The following is a 22,503-nucleotide window of genomic DNA, read 5'->3' on the forward strand; positions in this document are numbered from 1 at the left end:
GAGCTTATTGCCTTCTACACCAACGATAGCCCTGTCCATTGTCATAGTCCATCCCAAGGCGATTTCCTTTTCCGATTGCAATATATCTTACTAGCGTTTATTGATGGCTACAATTTTATTATTTTTTCCTGCTTTCCAAACTGTGGTGTAGTATTAGTAATGACCAATAGTTAGAAGAAGAAATATACATATGTACGCACTTATGGATGTATGTATGTACATAGATATGAGGATATGAGTGTATGCATTTTTTAAAAGGAGGACATTGTCTTAAATGATGCAGGGAAAGCGTTTGTGCATATCGCTTAGTAGACTCCTTTTACTGTGGTAATAATAAATTAAATTACATTTTTTGTTTGGTAGTGAACCATTCAACTATATCTTCTCTTCTGTATCTCTGATACTGAATTCAAGAAACTGACATACTTGTTGGCATGAAAAGTGTCGCTATCACCAAGGGTGTAGCCAACCAATTCCAAAGGGGAGGCAACTAATATGCGTACCCTGAGGATCATCGGAGTGGCACGGACTACGAGTTTTTCCCAGGGCTGCATAGCAAAGACTTTTTCATCGCTCCGCTTTAGCTCCGCTCCGTAATTTTGTTTCGCTCCGAGCTCCGCTCCCGTTCCCAATAAAAACGTTTTTTCAATTCGTCAGAATATTTTCTTAGTACGTTTGTTACCGCATTACTTAGGACCACTTGATCCAATAATTCTTCATTTTTCGGGAAGGGTTGTACCTCAAGGGAAATACCCTTCTAATTTGGTTTAGTTCCGATCATTGGCTCATGAAGCAATTAACGGTAATCCAAATTTTTTGTATGAGAATTGAAGTGTTTGTTTGCTTAAAAATTATTTGTTAAATATTTAGGTACTAGTATATCGAGCCCAAACCGCCAAAACAACGTAAAAAACGGAGCACTTCTGCATCCAAACGATAAATTAAAGCAAAAAAATTCGCTTACGTTTTTTTGCGGTTTGGCTCTATTAACAAATATATGTTTTTATACATGGGTGTTTCCTGCGTTACGGACGTTCCGTTTGGAGACACTTTTTTCATTATAAAAACTATAGTAGGCTCCGAATGAACACAAATTTTTTGTCATGAGTAGTCATCACCAATACCCATGATACAAAAAAGGAGGTAGTTTCAATAAACAACTTTTTGATTAAAAAGGAGATTTTTGACAATTGCTAAATTGTAAAAAATTCGAAGCGGCGTTACCCAATTTAAGTTATTTGGTGGAGGGGATTTTATATCCTAAATTTGGGAGTATAAATAAAATAGTTGTATCAACATTTACCTTTTAAAAATAATTAATATCTTATCTTAAAAACGTTAAAATTTTACATTAAGTTCGATAACTACTTGACAAAATCTTTATTTTTAGATTGATCAGATTTTAGTATACATTATGTCATCTGATTATCACACAGCTAGCCAGGACTATTACAGTTTCCTATATCGGATTGTTTCTGATATATTTGAGACCCTGAAATTACACATTTGGATAATGTCTTTATCCATGTCTTTCAAGTAACTTGAAAACGGAATTTACTTTGGGACCCATATGCCTCATGACTTTCAGAGAAGTGAGTATTATCCAATTCTAGTATGTTTCGACAATATCGTTGTTCCTTTGGGTAAAAATAAATGTATTTTACTGTTCAATATTAGAGGGGGTGTGAAACAAAATTGATGATTTATTGTTAGTGTGAAAACTAGAAACACAATTATCAACTTATTGAGCATTAGACCTCTTTCAAAAACAAAAGGGGAAATATTCGGTTATTTTTTCAATGATTTTGGTTTTTGTACAAATAACCGAGTCGTACCCAACAAAATATGTGCCATTTGCTTGTTCAAAGTTCGATTATAAGAACAAAATGCTTGTAAATAAACAAGAAATTAATAACAAAATTTGAAGGATTTTAGATATTGGATACGGTATCACGAAATGTCACAATCTACTTAATTGTCAGGTTGTTAATATGGCAACGAAAAAGTGACAACGGAACCACCTTCTTTTTTGTATCATGCCAGTACCTATCTGAAATCAATAAAAATGGTAAGTGTATAGCGATTAAAAGTTCCCGTTCGGACGTTCCCAAAATGGAACTCGTATCGAAGACGACTGATGATTTTTGCTAAATTCTGCGAATCTGTTATTGGTACAAAAAAACGATGTATGAATGGTTGTTAGAATAATAAGCAGTCATAACCATTGCGTCAACTTAAACTTCCTAACGGTATTTAGTAGCTGCCAAAAACTGTTCAAAGTTTTTCGGAAGTTCCCGTTCGGACGTTCCGATTTTTTCCAATGGATAAAATTTTTTGTTTAAGAATTTAAACAACTCGTTTTTTAATGCAAATATGAGGTTTTCTTGTAAATAAATCTACATCTATTCAAGTCATTTCTTCGTACAAGCAGACGTACATATCGCCGCCTTCAAACCATGCTAAGTCTGACTTAGTCTAAGCTGACTTAGCATAGTATGGTTTGGAAGCGTCGGTATGTACTATATCTATATACTGTTACTCACAAAATTGAATACACGGTGTTTTTTGTTAATATTCGCAATGTTTTACATGCTAAATTTTTGATTTTATTTTATATTGAAATATTGCTTATATTTTAGCAAACCCAAAATTATGAAAAATCTGCAAAGCAAACTTTTTAACAAGAATTTCTAAAAAAAATCAGGTAGGTATGCAGTTTTATAGTCCATTCAGTTTTAGTATAATAATGTGCAAATTTCAAATGTATAAAAAATTCTGAAAAATCATCGCGAATTTTTAGTCATTTGAAATTTGCACATTATTATACTAAAACTGAATGGGCTATAAAACTACATTGTTTTTTAGAAATTCTTGTTAAAAAGTTTGCAAATTTGCTGAAACTTTGCCGATTTTTTTTGCGCTGAACATTAAATACCCGGCGCACGTATTAAATATATGTTTTCACCTTACTGAAAGCTACCGCTACATGGTAAGCCGAGGTGTATCAATTTTGAGTAAATTAGCGTCCTTAAATTTCGAAATATTGAAGTTTCAAGCATTTCTAAAATTTACCGTTATATTAAAAGCCGCAATTTAAGCCCGATTTCAATAATTTTGAACGTTTTGCTTTTATGTGGCAAGCACAATAACCATACCGAGTTTGGTACAAATTGGTAGAACGGTTACCGAGATACATATATGTGATCATAAGTGGGCGGTGCCACGCCCATTTTCCAAAATTTTATCACAAACGTATTTCTTGGTTAAGTATTGTTGCAAGCATCAATTTTGAATAAATTAGCTTTCATATTTACCGATTTATCGAAGATTTTGTATTTCTCTAAATTACCGTTATATGGGATGTGGGCGTGGTTATTGTCCGATTTTAAAAAGTTTCGGCGGTTTTTTATGCTGTACGAAGGCCAACAACTGTGCCAAGTTTGGAAGAAATTGGTGCAGCGGTTACCAAGATATACACATGTAACCATAAGTGGGCGTGGCTACGCCCATTTTCCAAAAATTTATAATATTCTTATTTTTCGTCTAAAACTTATTATAAATATCAATTTTGAGTGAATAATCTCCAGTAGTTACTAAAATATCGCAGTTTTCGTATTTCTGAAAATTACCGTTATATGGGAAGTAGGCGTGGTTATTGAGCGATTTTAAAAATTTTCGGCCATTTGGTATGTTATGCGAAGGCCAACAACTGTGCCAAGTTTGGAAGAAATTGGTGCAGCGGTTACCAAGATATACACATGTAACCATAAGTGGGCGTGGCTACGCCCATTTTCCAAAAATTTATAATATTCTTATTTTTCGTCTAAAACTTATTATAAATATCAATTTTGAGTGAATAATCTCCAGTAGTTACTAAAATATCGCAGTTTTCGTATTTCTGAAAATTACCGTTATATGGGAAGTAGGCGTGGTTATTGAGCGATTTTCCACATTTTAAACCATTTTGTATGCTGTGCGAAGGCCAACAACTGTGCCAAATTTGGGAGAAATTGGTGCAGCGGTTACCAAGATATACACATGTAACCATAAGTGGGCGTGGCTACGCCCATTTTCCAAAAATTTATAATATTCTTATTTTTCGTCTAAAAATTATTGTAAATATCAATTTTGAGTGAATTATCTTCAGTAGTTACTAAAATATCGCAGTTTTCGTATTTCTGGAAATTACCGTTATATGGGAAGTGGGCGTGGTTACAGTCCGATTTCGCCCATTTTCAATACCAACCTACCTTGGATTAAGGGAAACCTACATACCAAATTTCGTTGAGATATCTCAATTTTTGCTCGAGTTATCGTGTACACGGACAGACGGACAGACGGACAGACGGACGGACGGACAGACATGGCTTAATCGATTTCTTTTTTCATCCTGATCATTTATGTATACATTTGTCTATATCTATCTCGATTCGTTTTGGCTGTTACAAACAACCGTTATGTGAACAAAATTAATATACCCTTGTGCACAAGTGCGCTCGGGTATAAAAACTAAAATCATGCTTTTATTACAACAAGAACTAAAAAGTATAAAATAACTTAAAGATATAGCGATTCACTTTAAGAAGAAAGGGAAGTTCCCTAACTTGATTTAATTTAACTTTTTTAATTAGCTAAAAATAGGATTAAAGTGATTGGCCCGTAGTCATAGTCAAAATAAAGTCCACTATAAAGTTAGTTGCAGCTTTTTGACATAATTTTCAATGGGATAAATATAAATAGCTGTAAAAACCGTCTACTTAATTTTGTGAGTAACAATACCTACATAGAACAATATGAACAAAAGTTATTTGAAGCGTTCGGACGTTCCAATTTTCAATATACTTACAATCGACGATCCTATATCTTTCCGAAAGAAAATTTTATGCGAGCGGAAAGAGTAACCAAAACTAGCTTTTGTATGAAAATTTTGACAAATAAAGTAAATGTTACGACTCTTTTTTTACATTTAAAGTATATTTTGCGTCCGAACGTTTGAAAAAAAGCACAATTTGTAATTTAACTTTAGGCCGTTCCTAATATCTTTTTACGTTGTTTTTGTTGTAAATCTTACAGAACATAAGAACCAAATGTTTGTATAGATTTCCAATTCTTTTTAATAGTGTGCCACAATTATGAAGGATTTCTGGAAGGTATGGTTTCAGTTCTGTGAAGTTAGCCCCCCCACTTTTACAAATAACTACTTTTACAGGTGCACCTTATAGGACTTTGTTTGTAGTTGTTTGTAGTGGATTTAAATTTGTTTGTAGTTCAACAGATAAGAAATCGTTTGCAGTTGTTTGTAGTGGTTTTGATTTTTTCTGTAGCTTAACAGATAACGAAATACGATCGGGTGAAAAAATCATCCCCACCCCACTTTCACCAACCTTGTAGGAAATCGTATGTAGTTGTTTGTAGTGGTTTTGATTTTTTCTGTTTTATTTCGATTGTAGTTCAACAGATACCGAAATAAAGACAGTTTAAAAAAATACTTTTTTCTTAAAATCCGGGTGCTACCAAATTGATATTTTATTATAATTAAAAATGGTGTGTAGATGCTTGTATTTCTTTTAATTTCGTTTGTAGCTCAACAGATACCGATATAAAGACATTTGAAAAAAAAATATTTTTTTCTTGAAATCCGGGTGCTATCAAATTGATATTTTATTATGATTAGAAAACGCTTGTAGATGTTTATGGTGCTTTTTATTTCGTTTGTAGTTCAACGGATACCGAAGTAAAGACAGTTTAAAAAAATACTTTCTTCTTAAAATCCGGTTGCTAACAAATTGATATTTTATTATGATTAGAAATGGTTTGTATATGTTTGTAGTGCTTTTTATTTCGTTTGTAGTTCAAAGGATAGACACCATTTCTCATTTCAGTTGAATAAGAAGCACTACAAACATCTACACACCATTTCTAATCATAATAAAATATCAATTTGTTAGCACCCGGATCTTAAGAAAAGGGTATTTTTTTCAACTGTCTTTTTTCGGTATCTGTTGAACTACAAACGAAATAAAAAGCACTACAAACATCTACAAACCATTTCTAATCATAATGAAATATCAATTTGTTAGCCCCCGGATTTTAAGAAAAAAACATTTTTTTTTCAAATGTCTTTATTTCGGTATCTGTTGAACTACAAACGAAATAAAATGAAGTACTAACATCTACACCATTTTAAGAAAGTATTTTTTTTTTAAACTGTCTTTACTTCGGTATCCGTTGAACTACAAACGAAATAAAAAGCACTATAAACATCTACAAGCCATTTCTAATCATAATAAAATATCAATTTGATAGCACCCGGATTTCAAGAAAAAAGTATTTTTTTTTCAAATGTCTTTATATCGGTATCTGTTGAACTACAAACGAAATAAAAAGCACTACAAACATCTACAAGCCATTTCTAATCATAATAAAATATCAATTTGATAGCACCCGGATTTCAAGAAAAAAGTATTTTTTTTTCAAATGTCTTTATATCGGTATCTGTTGAACTACAAACGAAATAAAAAGAAATACAAGCATCTACACACCATTTTTAATTATAATAAAATATCAATTGATTGATTTGATTGATTGATTGATTTATTCATTTTTCTTTCAAAATAAACATATGTATGTAAATTACAATATTAACTTAACATAAATTATAATAAAATATTAAAAGAAAGAAAAAGTAAGGCATTCTGTAAAAAGTATTAATATTTTAGTATCGAATGCCGTCTCAAGAGGAATTTAATGCACATTAACAAAAGTGTGTGGGGTGAAATTCAGAATAAACTATACATTGTAAGATAAATTTAAATTTAATTAAGTTGGTTTATGAAAAAGCGGTGTACATGCTCATGAGATTACATATTTAGTTCAAGTTTACTAAGTTGTAGGGTTCAGCAAAATTTTGATGTCGTCGTGTGATTGTTCTAATAAAAATGATTTAACCTTTAATAAAAATGTACGCAAATTTCTAATGACTCGTATAGAACCAGGTAGCGCATTGAAAGCCTTGCAAGAAACAATACTGAAGAAGTTACTGAAGTGAGTTGTGCGAGATGTGGGAACATAAACAAGTCCGTGTGAGTTTTGCCTTAAATTGTAGCTATCCGAGATCAGGCTATGCAAATAACCACAGCGAACGAAAAATATCTTTAAAGCCTTGTAGTAGTACATATGCTTTACGGGAAGAATTTTCAGGTTTCTAAACAGGTCGATGGTGTGATGAAGACGATTTGCATTCGATATTTTCCTTATGACACATTTTTGAATAGTTAGAAGCTGCTGGATTCTACTATAAGATGTACCTCCCCAACAGCTTATACCATAGTCTAGCTTTGAGTGGACCAACGCGTAGTAAATAGTTTTAAGAGTTGCGTTTGAGCAAATCTTTCTCAAGCTATAAAAGTAACGAACGGTACATCGCATGTAGGACTTTAAACGAGATATATGAGTAGACCAACTTAAGTTATTGTCAACAGAAACACCCAGGTACTGAAAGTCGCTGACTTCTTCAATAGAGAAACACTTTTCACAACAGTCCTTATCAAAACTAAATGATGTTTCTGAACACAGCATAGCATTTAGAGCGTAGCGCTTGCAGTCAGCGGCATGAAATACTATGGCTATTTCAGGTGACATTTTTGGATGTAGATTGAAATACATTATCTTAGTTTTCTTGCTAACAATAAGCTTATGTTCAGCAAACCATGCCCTTAGCAAATGTACATCATTATTTACGCCAGCTACCAAATCCAGATAGTTCGATGAACCATACGCAATGGCCAGGTCGTCTGCGAAAGCCGTAACTTTTCCAAAAAATGGTAAAGAAAAGATCGAGTTCAGATATACCAAAAATAATATTGGGCCCAAAACAGATCCTTGAGGTACTCCTAACTTGATTGTAACAGGATTACTTAAACTGCTACCAACCTTTACTTGCTGCACTCTCCCCGATAAGTAAGATTCTAACCAATTATAGAAAAAACCACGGAAGCCAGCGGAAAACAATTTATGAAGTAAAATTTTGTGGTCTACCATATCAAACGCTTTCGTTATATCAACGAACAATCCAGCACAGTTCTTTTTGTTGTCAATTTCCCTATATATAAAGGAACAAAAATCCAACAGGGCATCTTCTGTTGACCGCCCATTTCTGAATCCATATTGCATAGGGCTAAAGAAGTTCTTATTTTCAAGAAAAGAAAGAATTCTGCATTTAACTAGTTTCTCAAAAACTTTAGAAATAGAGGAGAGTAGAGAGATTGGCCTATAATTATTCACATCTTTTTTGTCGCCCTTTTTAAATAAAGGGATCACAAGAGCACATTTCAAATCAGCAGGACAGGTTCCAGACAAGACACTAGAATTAAAAAGATGTGTTAAAACATCAACTAAGTTAAAAGCAACGTTTTTTATAACTTGATTGGAAATTCCATCAGAACCACACGATCTGGAGTTATTCAGAGAATTAATGGCTCTTAGGACTTCAATGCCACTAAAGGTTTCAAAGAAAAAACTGTCACCTTCATTTGTAGGTGCAGATATTGAGGAAAAAGATTCACACGAATGTGCGGAACAATCAGATTGCCCGACTGACGAGAAATGGTCATTAAAAATATTTGCTATTACTTCGGCGTCATCGAAAATCTCTCCACTATCACATAAACGAATTTCTTTATTATTTGTTTTGCTCTTGCGATTAAGAAGACTGTTAACGATATCCCATTCTTTTTTTGAGTTACCATACGAGGACCTTAACGCGTTACGATAATACGTATCTCGCGCCAAACGGACTTCTTTTCTCAAGTCCCTGCATAGCTTCAGATATCGGCTACGAAGGTTAGCATTGGACGGGTGCTTATGACTCTTTGTACCTAATTTATTTTTTAGACGAATTTTTTTCACCAGCTCATTGCTAATCCAGGGTTTGATTTTTGATTGCTTCCTACCTTGGTTATAAGGAAAACTTGCAGCCTTAATGTGACCTTGCAGAATGTTTAAAAACATATTGTAAGCATGTGATACATTTCCCTCCGTATATACTACGTCCCAAGATTCAAACCGTAACCGTAGGTTAAGCAAACCGAAATTTATTTTGTTAAAGTTAGAATTAACCTCATTTGAACTATTGCTGTTTTTGCTAACATTATTTATTATTAAACCTGTCATGGTATGGTCTGTAATATTTAAATCAACGTTTAGGCTATTAAAGTTAGTATCAGAACTACTCCGACAGAAAATGTGATCAAGGCAACTTCCAGAAATAATACGAGTTGGTTCGCTTAAGTATGATTTTTGGCCATGATTCGCCATAAGGGTAACATAACTATCTGTTGTAGCATTTAGGTTTAGTATATCTAAATTAAAATCTCCTAATATAGCAATATTGCCAGAATTTTCCCTACAAAGAAGACCTGAAAACTCTTCCAAAAACGTTTGAACACAGACCGCATGCAGTCTATAAACACACATAAAACTAAAAAGCCTTTTGGAGATACTTAATGTAACTTTTAAAATATCCGCGCTAGTGACGTTATAATTAATAAAATCACATTCGTAACTGCTACGCACAAAAACTCCAACACCACCTGCAGAATAAGAGTCATTAGTGTTTGCAAAAAAATTATAACCAGGTATTGTAAAATCACAGGTTTCATTAGAGTATATCCAGATTTCGGAAACAAAAATTAAATCCGGAGGGTTTTTAAACACCTCTAGATTGCAGAGCAATAAATCAAAATTTTGCCGAAGACTTCGTATATTTTGGTGAATTACCGTAAAAGAGTTATTTAAATTAAATAAAAAATTCGAATCGCTAATAGGTTTGACTGCGGCGTAGTTGTTTTTATCTAAAAAATTTCTAAAAAACATTATACAAAATTTAAATTAATAATAATAATTACTACTACTTGACTTTTGACAAATCGTCAAAAGTTTTTAAAAAAACAACTTCGCCACCATCAGACTTTTTTAACAAAATTCTTCCATTTTTCACCCACAGAAACTTGTAATTTTTCTCTTTTTTTGTTTTCTTCGCCACTGTAAGCAAAGCTCGGTTGTAGCTAGTGAGACTGTCGTTTATGTAGATGTTGTTTTTGTTTCCGCTAGCATCACCAAAAATATGAGTCGTCAATTTACCCTTTGCTTTACGTTTCTGGACCATCACTCTTTGCTTGGCTTCAATCGATGAAAAGTGAACACGGAGCACACTTGTTCGCTTAAACTTTTTAACATAGCATCTGCTTATCTCTTTCGAAGAGTCAGGTAGGTTTAAAGCAGTGCCTAAAATTTGTTTTGCGCACTCATTCGCATTTTTTTTACTTGTTAGCTCCGGCACACCATCAAAGTCGACTGCGCTGCTTAAAAGTTGCTGTTCTCGCCAGTTCAATACACTTTCGAGTTTGCACACTCTCTCGCTCAGTTTCAAATTTTCCTCTTTAAGCTCCGTTACTACGTTTAGGAAATCAGAGTTTAGTTTCTTCAGACTCAGAATTTCATCATAGAGCAACTGCAAATTTATCTCCTTTGTCACACTATCACTTTTAACTTGGCCATGCTGAGGGCGCTGGTTAGATTCCGTTTTATTTGCGTTGGTGTTGTTGTCTCTTTGCACACTGCTTTGCTCATTAGCATTTTTATGAGCATCAACGCTGGTTTTGTTCGTTGACTTTTGTGGTTGTTGTTTTTGGCCGTTGTTGGTGGCTTGCCTTGGTCTGCTCTGTGACGCTGTTGAGGATTTGTTGGCTGCTTGTGGAGTTAGCATCGATCCAGACGCAGCAGCACCATCCGCTGTAACTCCAGAAGCAGCGCCCGGCAATGGCTGCAGATGTAGAGATTGCCGGCGCAAAACATTGCATGGATCACATCGATGTTTGATGTTATTCGCCTTCATGTAATCCAAATCAGCAACAGTAACCCTTGCACAAGCGGCATGAAAATAGATACCACAGTCACCACACGCAATTTTAGGAACGCCGGAGCGATCAACTTTTTCATTGCATTTTGGGCAAAACATTGTAAATAATAGAGTTATTAAATATGTATAAGAAAACGTATTATCAAATGCGCGCACCCCACGACACAGTGAAAACACGTCCGCTCACAACGAAAGAAGTTTGATGTAATTTGGTAGCACCCGGATTTTAAGAAAAAAGTATTTTTTTAAACTGTCTTTATTTCGGTAGCTGTTGAACTACAATCGAAATAAAACAGAAAAAATCAAAACCACTACAAACAACTACATACGATTTCCTACAAGGTATACTAGTCACATTGATTGTTGGTGAAAGTGGGGTGGGGATGATTTTTTCACCCGATCGTATTTCGTTATCTGTTAAGCTACAGAAAAAACCAAAACCACTACAAACAACTACATACGATTTCCTACAAGGTATACTAGTCACATTGATTGTTGGTGAAAGTGGGGTGGGGATGATTTTTTCACCCGATCGTATTTCGTTATCTGTTAAGCTACAGAAAAAATCAAAACCATTATAAACAACTGCAAACGATTTCCTACAAGGTACACTAGTCAAATTGATTGTTGGTGAAAGTGGGGTGGGGACGATTTTTTCAACCGATCGTATTTTGTTATCTGTTAAGCTACAAAAAAAACCAAAACCACTACAAACAACTACAAACGATTTCCTACAAGGTACACTGGTCGAATTGAGTGTAGGTGAAAGTGGGGTGGGGACGATTTTTTCAACCTATCGTATTTTGTTATCTGTTGAACCACAAACAAATTGAAATCCACTACAAATAACTACAAACAAATTCCTACAAGGTGCACTGGTTAAAGTATTTATTTGTAAAAGTGGGGGGCTAACTTCATAGAACTTATGGTTTCTCCGAAAAAAAGAAAAATTTAAAGTGCAGTTGGAAATCCTCAAATATCTTGAAATGGAATGGACCAATTAGTCCAATATTTTGATGGATGATAAACTTGGCAAAATTCTATTGTTTTGGTCTTGGTTGACACTTTTCAACAAATACCCATATATATATTTATTTATATATGTATGCATGCCTAGCTACATATTTATATAATTCCAATGTATTTTATTACTACAACGCTTTTATCAACTTGCAATGTTGATTGTCCAGACACTTGCAATGTTGTGTGTCCAGTCACTTGCAATGTTGTGTGTCCAGACAGCTATAAAACCTTTGCTTTGCAAAGTTCCTATAAACAATCTAGACATCAACCTCGTCGGTTGAGAGGTAGATGTCGCCCTACGCACTATGTACGCTACAGCGGAAATGGACGACACGCAATTTCTTTAAATGAAATTAATTGGTGCTCGTATGTATGTACATACATACATATCTATATGCGTGTGTGTGCACTAGGGATGTTAAGCCCGGGATCCCGGATTTGTAATTTGCAATGGTGGCAATAACAGAATGCCTTATGTTGACCAGTTTTCGCTATATTTCTTTTGTTTATTTAATATTTAATCTTTTTTTATATATGTCTAGCTAATTATATATACACATAACACCGTGCGACAGGCAATTTTACACACACAACAAATCAATATATTCGCGAAGCCATGGGCCAAATATATGCAGTAAATTGCATTTTTAGCTTTTCTCTCTGACGTCAGATTTTTTTAAAAGACTTTGAAAATTGAATAATATGAGTAATTCAGAAAATGGTTTAAAAACTTAGTGCAATGTACTTAGGAAAACAGTATGGGTATCAAATTAAAGAGAAAATTCTGTAGAGAAAGGACAGGAAAGAAAATTTTTTGGTGCATAAGATATTGAAATTGTCTTTAAAAATTGTATCCTTGAATATCCTTGAAATGTTGCAATATTTATTTTGAAAAAATTATATGTTAGGGACTAATATAAACTTAATTCTAACTTTATTAGCTTACAAAAAGAAAATTGATTAAAAGGGCATTTCAATACCTGTTCGTCCTTGTGAACCCAAAAAATTTGAATTTTTTTAAACCCTACAGAATTTTCTCTTTCATTTGGTACCCATTTTTATTCTACGTTGTACTGAAATTTTTATACAATTTCGACCGATGATATTTGGAAATTGCAGCGGTAAAACGTTGTTATTCAAGGAATGAAATACTTCTTTTAAAGTATCTAGCTTCAAATATGGGCTTTAACTACCACTGAGAATTGGTAAGATCTACTCCTCAACAAGATTTTTACTTATTCGAAACAGAATGATAGCGTGTTGAACTTTAATAAACCAAACTTCACCAATAGGAGGAAATAATACAAATTTTACTACAAAATTTCGTTAAGCTTTCGTTCTGTTAAGCTTCGGAAATGAATCAGAATAATCAATATATGTACATACTGCGTCATAAACTTTTTACAAAATCAGTTGTAAAAACAAATTTAATTTACCTTCGCTTCATACACCAAAGGATGCAGTTTATCAACATTCAATGAGAGTTTACCACCAAATTCGAACTCGGCTCGGACAATTGAAAGACCCAGAATCTTGGGGTTGGAGAAAAACATTACTGAAATTTATGCCGATACCGTACCCCAAGCCTGCTGCACCTCCAGAGTTATTAAAATTAATGTTTTCCATGTAGATCTCGAAAAGCTGGATTAAAATTACTAGATGATGTAGAGATAGAAGCTTTCACTGTTACCACCAAATGTTGAAAACTTTTCATCTAATACAGATGCAAGTACAGAGATTTTTGAGGATTTACCTATGGAAACTGAGCAACAGCCTGGGCCCTCTAAAAAAGCAAAGTTGCAGTAATAAATAAATCACTAAGTTGTGGACTAGGCCTACGAGGGATACTACTTTACCTCAAATGTGGTGTGAAAAGGAGTCTAATAAAATTACATAAACGATTAGATAAAGTAAGAAATATGAAATAATAATTTCGCTTATTTTTTCCCCCCTTCGGGTTATAAAATACCTTAAGTTACAGGGAGAAATGTGGATATGAATAAGAAAAAATTTTGCGTTAAGAAAGCGATTTTTTCATAAAATCAATTAAACAAAAGTTATTGCGTTTTGAAGGAATACATAACTAAATTTGCCTATAACTTTTTAAATATAGTTACAGAGAAAAGTTATAAGAAGAAGTTTTAGACAACATTATTGCGAGATAAACTCAAGAAACGAATCACCTAAAATGGTGACCGCGGAACACCATCCCCCACGCCGAAAACTAGAATTTAAGTTTGCACGGTTATATGCTATATTTACTGCACTATGTGTATGCATTATTTCGGCTTTCAAACGAAACTGTACATGCAGATGAATATGCATTATTTCGGTTTTTTTTTCGTATGCATTATTTCGGTTCCATATGCACAATTTCAGGGTGCCATATTTTAATATTGTTTTGAAATGCCATGATGACATTTTTCGGATACGAAAAATGAACAAAAATTTAATTCGTTTTCTGAACTTTTCCGGATACGAAAAATTTACGCAAACCGCACTGTCGGCAAAAAGGACGTTTCTCTGCAGGCTGGGTTCATACATTCATGTATACGCACACACACATATATACATACCCAGCCAGCAAAATATCTGTTTTTCGATTCCGTTTTCGGTCGTTTTTCAGATCCATTCTCCCATTAAAACGTTCTTCCGAAACGTATGTACGGAAAATGATCGAAAATGGCTGTGAAACGGATGCGCTCTCGGCTGTTTTTCTGAAATTTGTCTGATTCAATTTTATACGAAAAACGTACGAAAACCGCACTTCCGGCAAAAAGTACGCTTCTCTGCTGGCTGGGATGTGATGCATATTACTTATATAGAGTAGGCATATGGTTCCGTGCAGTACCTCTTGTGCCTTGATTTTCTTGTTGACCACACAATTCTTCACAATCCCATAGAAATTTCAGCCAACACTTCGGTAACTACGTAAATCACCTAACTCTCTAGTAAATTTTTTGGTCGTTTTCTGTCTGGCAGTATTTGGAGTTTGTCGAATTCCCTTAATCGACATTTCGTGTTGAAGGTTGAATTTGCCGAAGGTAGGACCAAAACGCCATCAAAATAGGACTTTGGTCGCGTAACTCTCTTTCGTCGGAGCGTTGGCGCGAATTAACGAGATGTTGAAAAATCTCTAGTTGATGCAAGTTGTGGCGAAAAGCTTATTCCCTGGGATGAACGATAGTATTTGGCAAAGGTATCACTCCACCATTACAAATCCGACACCGAATTCGCACTATTTTACATGGCAGCTTTAGTAGACAGCACAAGGCAGTACATACGGGTATTTCTTGACTGGCCTCGTCCAGCGCATTTATAGGATATCACCGCATCAGCCTTAGTCTTTCTGCACCATGCACATGCACCATGAACACACATTCATACAGTGAAACCCGCTTAAGTAACCCACATTTTTATACAACGTGAATTTTTTTATGTAATCTGAACAAAATCCCTCTCTTACGTACCTCCTCGCTTATTTACCGAACCCGCCTAAATGTTTCGTACCCTATTTACCATTTTACTTATAATTTTCCCCTTTTAAGTGCTCTTTTAAGATTTCTTAAAATATTTACATATTCTGAAATTCAGTGGCAGCTCTCACACTTTCGGCAACAAAATTCAAAAAAATTAACGGTAATTTTTAGACAGTTGAAACTGGCACATTATTACGATGAAATTGAATGGGCATTAAAAATGAGAAAAAGGTAATTTTTGATGAATTTTGTTTTAAGTGCTCTACAAAGCCGTAAGCTTAGGTTTGTATGGTATTTGTTAGAGAATGAACTGTATTTTAATTGAAAAATCGATATTGTTCTGAATTTGGTCCGAAATGTTATTTCTAACACTGTTTATATCTGTGTATAAATATGTGTAATCAATGACTTTTTAAAGAATTTATTTCTTGTAAAAATTACATACCATTGCCGTATCTATTTTTTTTAGATGACGTTTTTCTTTATTTGTTTAACTGATTAAATAATGTTACAATCTTACTACGTATCCTTCATTAAATGTTCATGTTTTACATTCATTTACATATTTATGCATGTTAACAAGAAGATGTAACTACATCAATAATTATGTTCGCTTAAGTACCTGCATCGAGGTACTTAAGCGGGTTCCTTTAAGTACCCAACCCGCCTAAATACCTCAAAAAGCTGACATTTTTCGTGAGGTACTTAAGCGGGTTTTACTGTATATGTACACACATGCGACTTGGCCATTCGTGACCATAAAAAACCACGGCCGTTGCAAAAACATCCCCAAAGTTCATTTAAGTGGGCATTTAAAAAGTAGATGATACTTATATACATACATTCATGCATATGTACATGAGTACTTTTGCCCATTCTTCAATCTACATGTGTATCTATCGTGGATAGGTTATAAAAGTGTTAACAGATATGGGTGTTTTCATGTTTAAAGAGGATAACCTTTTATCACTTGACAATCTTCTAAAGTCAAATTTAACACCACCATATAGTTACATATGTATCTATCTAGATATGTACGTTCACATGTCAAACAACCACGCAAATTCATAGATATTAGGGTGATAGACTCGGTTTTTCCGAGCCGGTTTGCACCGTTTTCTTTAGATATTTATAGGCGGCTTTCTTTAGACTAGATTTTGCGAATATCGAATAAACGGGATTTTTTTATGAAATAAAGCGTTTTTTTCATTTCATACAAGTCTTGACCCCTCAATAAAAGTTTTGAGTTCTTCGAAGTTTTCCAGGCTTTTCCCAGTTAAGTACAACCCTCTTAATAGTTTTAGAATTATATCCTAGGTTATTTGGGGATGAATAGTATACCATATTTGATTCCAATAAATGATTGTGACACAAATGAAAAGATCTATACCTTTACTCCAACTTTTTATGGCAGATGTACACTCGGAGGTTTGCCATTGTCTGCCGAGGGGCGACCGCTATTTAAAAAAAAAACTTTCTTTGACGTTGCAGGCACCATAAATTGAACCATGGACCTCCCAAGTGGCATCAGGCAAATCCGAAATAAATCAGAAAAAATTCAATGAACTGTAAAAGAAAGTTAAAATAAGACCAAACGTAAATTTTTCACTGATTTTTATTTCTTTCACCCGAGAAAAAACCGACCGAGAAAAAAAGTATGATCGAAACTAAATATCGTTCCCGTAGTTTTGTTCCCAAGAACGCTTAAAAAGCAAGCCGAAATGAGAACAAAACCTTCAGGGATGTTTTCACAATAACGAAAGTGATAACAAAACCGTCGAGAACGTTCTGAAAAGGAATTATATAATAAAAAAAAACCCAGAGGGACGTTCCCAAAGAGAACAAAATGCGAACAATACTTTGGGGAACATTTCTAATAGAACAAAATGGCAACAAAAGTCTCCGGAACGTTCTGGCAAAGTTCAAGTCACAGGAAATTTCTAAATGCTCGGTTAGTCTAGACCTAATTTCCGTAACTTAAATTAACTTAATATTTTGGCCAACCTATTATATGAGAAACTGTGTTGGCGGTTAGTTAAAACTTAACTTACCGTAAGAAACTTAAGAACCTGGAGATTTTAGGTTCTTAAGTTACGGCCTTACGGAAATTGAGAGCGGTGAGAGAATCACGCTTGCCAGACTCTCGTTTTCATTTTTCTCAAAAATAAATGAACGCAAACATTTTTGTTTGCATGAATTTTTTTGATGTGGCATTTTAGGCGGCGAACTATTAAACAGCTGAAAAAGAAAATACAAAAGCAAAATATTTCCGCTCTTGGCTTAAGTTGACGTGTTGAGGATCATTGATGATTTCTTACGGTAAGTTAAATTAAGGCGAGACTAACTGAGCTTTAACAGAGAACGAAACCAGAACAAATCCTCTCTGGACTATGTATTCACGAAGAATGGAAGCGAGAACAAAATTTTCCCATAGCGTTCCATTAAGCTTCCTTTACACGGGTCGATTTTTGCCGTTCAGCTAAAATCGACCAGTGTAAATGGCAATTCAACTGTAAAATGTAAGTGTCTTGGCTGGTCGATTTTTCAGTCGATTTTCCAGTCGACAAAAATCGATCAATATGTCTTGATACAAACAATTTTGTACGTATAAATAGAAAACTTGTTACTTCACAAGTATGAACGCCTCACAGTGATATTTTATCCTCAAATCGGGCACATAAATGCAAAAAAAGGTCCCCAAGTAAGGTCCCGACCTTTTGCACCTGTTTGCATGATCAGTGGCAAAGTGGCATATAATATTGAAATTTCTTCTGAAGACGATTTTTTTTTAAAAAATTTTTCAACCAATTTCGTGTAAGATGTACGTAAACATGAATATATTATAATTCAAGAGCATTTTTTTAAAGAATTTTATGTATATACTAGCTATACTCGGCCACGCTTTGCTGTGGCATATTCCTGTTACATGGATGATAAATGATTAACGAAACAAAGCATACGTTTGAGATAAGTTTGATTTGCAATACTTGTGTGTAGGTACACAATATTTTTAGTTTTTCCATTCTCTACGTAGATATCAAGGCTATCTAGTTTGCCGACATGCAACATAGATTTGTCCATGTGAGATACAATCGGCATCTAAATCTAAACCATACTTTTCCAAAGGTTGACCTTGAGCATTACTGATTGTGATTCCGAATGCCAATCGAATCGGGATTTGCCATCTTTTAACTTGAAATGGTGTATCGGTCGGAATCATGAGAATTCTTCACCTTTGATAGGCCACGTTAAAATCTTTGCTTTCGCTACGTTGTTCATCAATTTCTTAACTGCGAGTCACTTGCCGTTGCAGAATTTTGGCTGATTAATATTCCGCAACATGATAATTGCCACACCTGTTTTCAATTTAAGTATGTTGGGTAATCCCTGGAAGATCAATCGGGTTCAAAAATTCCTTTGGATAATTGACTGATTCATTTGCTCCCACAATGGTGTTTATCGACGTACATATATGTTATTTCATCACTTCGAATGCTGGATTGAAAAAAATTATTGATTTCATCGACATCCTATTCTTCGCGGCAAGAAAAGCTCGTTCACTGAGCCAATTGTGATTCCTATAATTAATTTGAATATCCGGAAACATTCTTTCGTTCAGTTCTCCTTTCGATATTTCTAAGTTACAAAAATTATCAGGCAATAAAATTCGTCTTAATCTCTCATTGCCTGACAGCTTTCCGTTCCCTACGTTCAGTAATTGTCGCGAGAATACCTCGGCTGATTAATCGCTCTGTAGTTGGACATGCATATTCGTAGTCAACTGCAATGTATGTATGTTCGTCTTGCCACAATGTTGAATATTTCAGGCAAGCATTTATCTCGCCCGCTGGTGTCAATCGAGAAATTACATTGGTTTGCGTAAAATCTCCTGCGAGCAATATCAATGCATTCCCGAATGGTTGAATATTTCTACGCAAATCTCTCACCGATCGACCAAGAAAATCAAGAGATTTTTTATGTGCCATCGTCCACTCATCCCAAACAATGAGTTAACATTTTTGTAATAAGTACTTTTCCCATACCGGATGTTCTGGAAATATTGCACGTGGGAGTTTCGATGATTTGTATGTTCAATGGCTGCATAAGAGCTAAATGAGAAATGTTTCCACCTGGTAACAATGTCGCAGATGTTCCAGACGAAGCGAAAGCTACGGCTATGTAATTTTTTCATCGAACCGTAGCCGCAGTCTTATAAGGACTGTTCTCCTAGTTCCTCCTGGCGCATCCAAGAGGAAGTCCATTTATCAATTGCATCTTCTTATTTGACGGAGACAGGTAATAAGATCAACGGAAATAAGGTCAATTGACTTTATTTCCAACCCTGGTGCGAAATAAAGTCAATTGACATAATTACCTTTTTAAAAACGAAATAAATCCATTGACATTGCTCTTTCAAACATTAAATTTGCTTAGCTTCGCGGCGGCCCGCGTCCGCGCGATCGGCGCGCCAAACCACGTCACGCTACGTCGCGGACCCTCCCCCTCTCCCGCCGTGCTGTAACGCAGGTAGATTTATTTGTTGAAATAAATTTTTTTTATATATTTTACATATCGAGGGCTTATATTTAATAATACCCTCTATCTGCACACTTTTCACAAAGATGAGATTCTGATATAAAAATCCACCTAAGATTTAGCTGTCATCGGTGATACTAATGCTACCTTATATAACGCTTGACAGAAGAATTTACACTATTATAAATTGGAAATCAGAAGTAATATATCAGTGATGACAGGTAATAAGTCCCAGATGGTTTCTAAAATCAGAAATTAGTTTTTGTGCAAATTGCAGATAGAGGGTATTAATGAATTTAAGCCCTCGATATTTCACATATTTATATTTGTAAGTTATTGGAAGATTTCTGCTGTGTTTTGGTAACAACTTGTCTGCAGTAAAAGACCATATAATTTGTGTTTCAAAAGTGTGTGAAAACCAATAACCAATCAATTAACTTACATGATCTCGGTTCCGATATTAAATAATCAATAATTGTTTATACCCGCATTTTGGCACATTGGCTTGTTGAATGTGCCATCTAATGAATAGTTTCGTCGTTCTCCTTAGCTGCTTTTAAATGATGTCAGAAATTGCTGACGGAAACATGAATACAGTGTAAGAGAATTCCTTTTCTATAATTGTTTCCTTATAGAAAGGTTGGTTTCTTTTCCACCTTAGACTTTCCGAATTCGTTCACAGTAGGCTAATTTAAAACACAGAATTCTTTCAGTGTTTCTCCGGGGATTTGGACATGGACTGTTTCTTCAATTTAATAGTGTTTATTTTTGTGGAAACGAAACATATTTTGCAGGTTCTGGATCATTTCTATACTCTTTCTTCAAATATTTCTCGTATTCCAGCTGCGTTTTCCGTTTCTTTTTTCTCATCGTGTTTTTACTATATTTTTAATTTTAAATTTGTTAATAAAATCAATTGGTAGTTCATGATTGTGTGTGGATTAATAGCACCACACTGAGGATTTGGCAATAACCATTTTCATCTATTAAAAAACAACACTTAAGGGGCAATGTTTATTTTAAGAACAACATTTTTTTCATTGTTCACGCTATTTCCATTTGAATGAGGAAATAGCGTCAATGACTTTATTTCCAAATTTTTGTTGACTTTATTTCGCTTTTGAAAAGGTAATAATGTCAATTGACTTTATTTCGCACCAGGGTGGGAAANTTCACGCTATTTCCATTTGAATGAGGAAATAGCGTCAATGACTTTATTTCCAAATTTTTGTTGACTTTATTTCGCTTTTGAAAAGGTAATAATGTCAATTGACTTTATTTCGCTCCAGGGTGGGAAAAAAAGTTAATGACCTTATTTCCGTTGATCTTGTAACCTGTCACCCTATTTGACGCTGTAATCGCATAAGCGATTTTAGCCGAGCTCGACAAAGCACGCTAGTCGCTTCTCTCTGTGCCAACTTACGCCAATTGGAAATGCCACGTGAAGCGAAGTCCTTCTCCACTTGGTCTTTCCATTGCACCTCAGTAGTATATTTATGCCGGTTCTGGAACCGGAGGAGCAGCGCTGCTAGCATAAGGTTTGCTGCTGCTCCGGTTGCTCAATCGGCGCAAGCTTTGCTGCTCCGCCAAAAGATGTCGCCGATCGAAATCCAAGTTCAGAACCCAGATAACAGCCGCAAGATGTCGCTGATGACAAATCCAAGTCCAGAACCGGAACCGATCACAGTGTGTACCGCTGATGGAAATCCGATACAAGGTGGTTTATATATCGAAATTTGGTAAAGTGTATTTGCATACATAATACATACGTATTTTCATACATACATCCATATGCAAACGTACATACGTTCATATGTATATACATATATAGATGCTCCACCCCTCGAAAAGTGTGTTAATAATGTTCACATAGTTAATTGCTAAGTATTTAATATGTGTGTGTGTATGAATGGAAAGGCCTGGTGATGTTGATGATGAGAACAAATAAAATTTAATTTGAAATAAAAGAAAGTTTTATAATTACTTATATATTTTTATTTATTATTAGATATTTAAGGAAGAAATACATTTTCTTAATACATATTATCCATATACAAACGTACATACGTTCATATGTATATACATAAATAGATGCTCCACGCCTAGAAAAGTGTGTTAATAATGTTCACATAGATAATTATCAAATATTTAATATACATATATATATATATATATATATATATATATATATATATATATATATATATATATATATATANTCCATTCATATGTGAAAGATGAAAAGATTTCGTATTATTTTTGAATTTGTTTGACATTCGGTGACTCTTTTGAATTTAATAAATTTGTCTTTCAGTGAATATAAACGAGAAAAACAAGTATCTTAATCCTTTTTCGAAACGATGTATTTTTAATATCTCCTGCTTTCTATATCAAAATATGAGATTTCATTTCCACTTTTCTCACTAAGTCAGCAATATATGAATGAATGAATAATTCCAGATGAATAAAACATTTAAATATACATATACTTTTATAAGCATTTTTTTATATGTTTATGTGGGATTCGTTATCGTCCACTTGGCGTTA

General features: G+C 34.3%; 1 long non-coding RNA gene across 1 annotated transcript; it reads left to right on the forward strand.

The window, feature by feature from the left end:
- Positions 1-1,828: 1,828 nt before the first annotated feature.
- LOC108365932 (uncharacterized) lies at positions 1,829-22,400 on the forward strand. The gene is made up of 3 exons (XR_001848027.1): positions 1,829-1,947; positions 20,880-20,888; positions 22,389-22,400. It is a non-coding gene; the product is annotated as an uncharacterized LOC108365932 (long non-coding RNA).
- Positions 22,401-22,503: the final 103 nt, after the last annotated feature.

Source organism: Rhagoletis zephyria, unplaced genomic scaffold (assembly GCF_001687245.7).
Source record: "Rhagoletis zephyria isolate East Lansing unplaced genomic scaffold, Rhagoletis_zephyria_1.1 Rzeph_scaffold_02066, whole genome shotgun sequence".
Lineage (NCBI taxonomy): Eukaryota > Metazoa > Arthropoda > Insecta > Diptera > Tephritidae > Rhagoletis > Rhagoletis zephyria.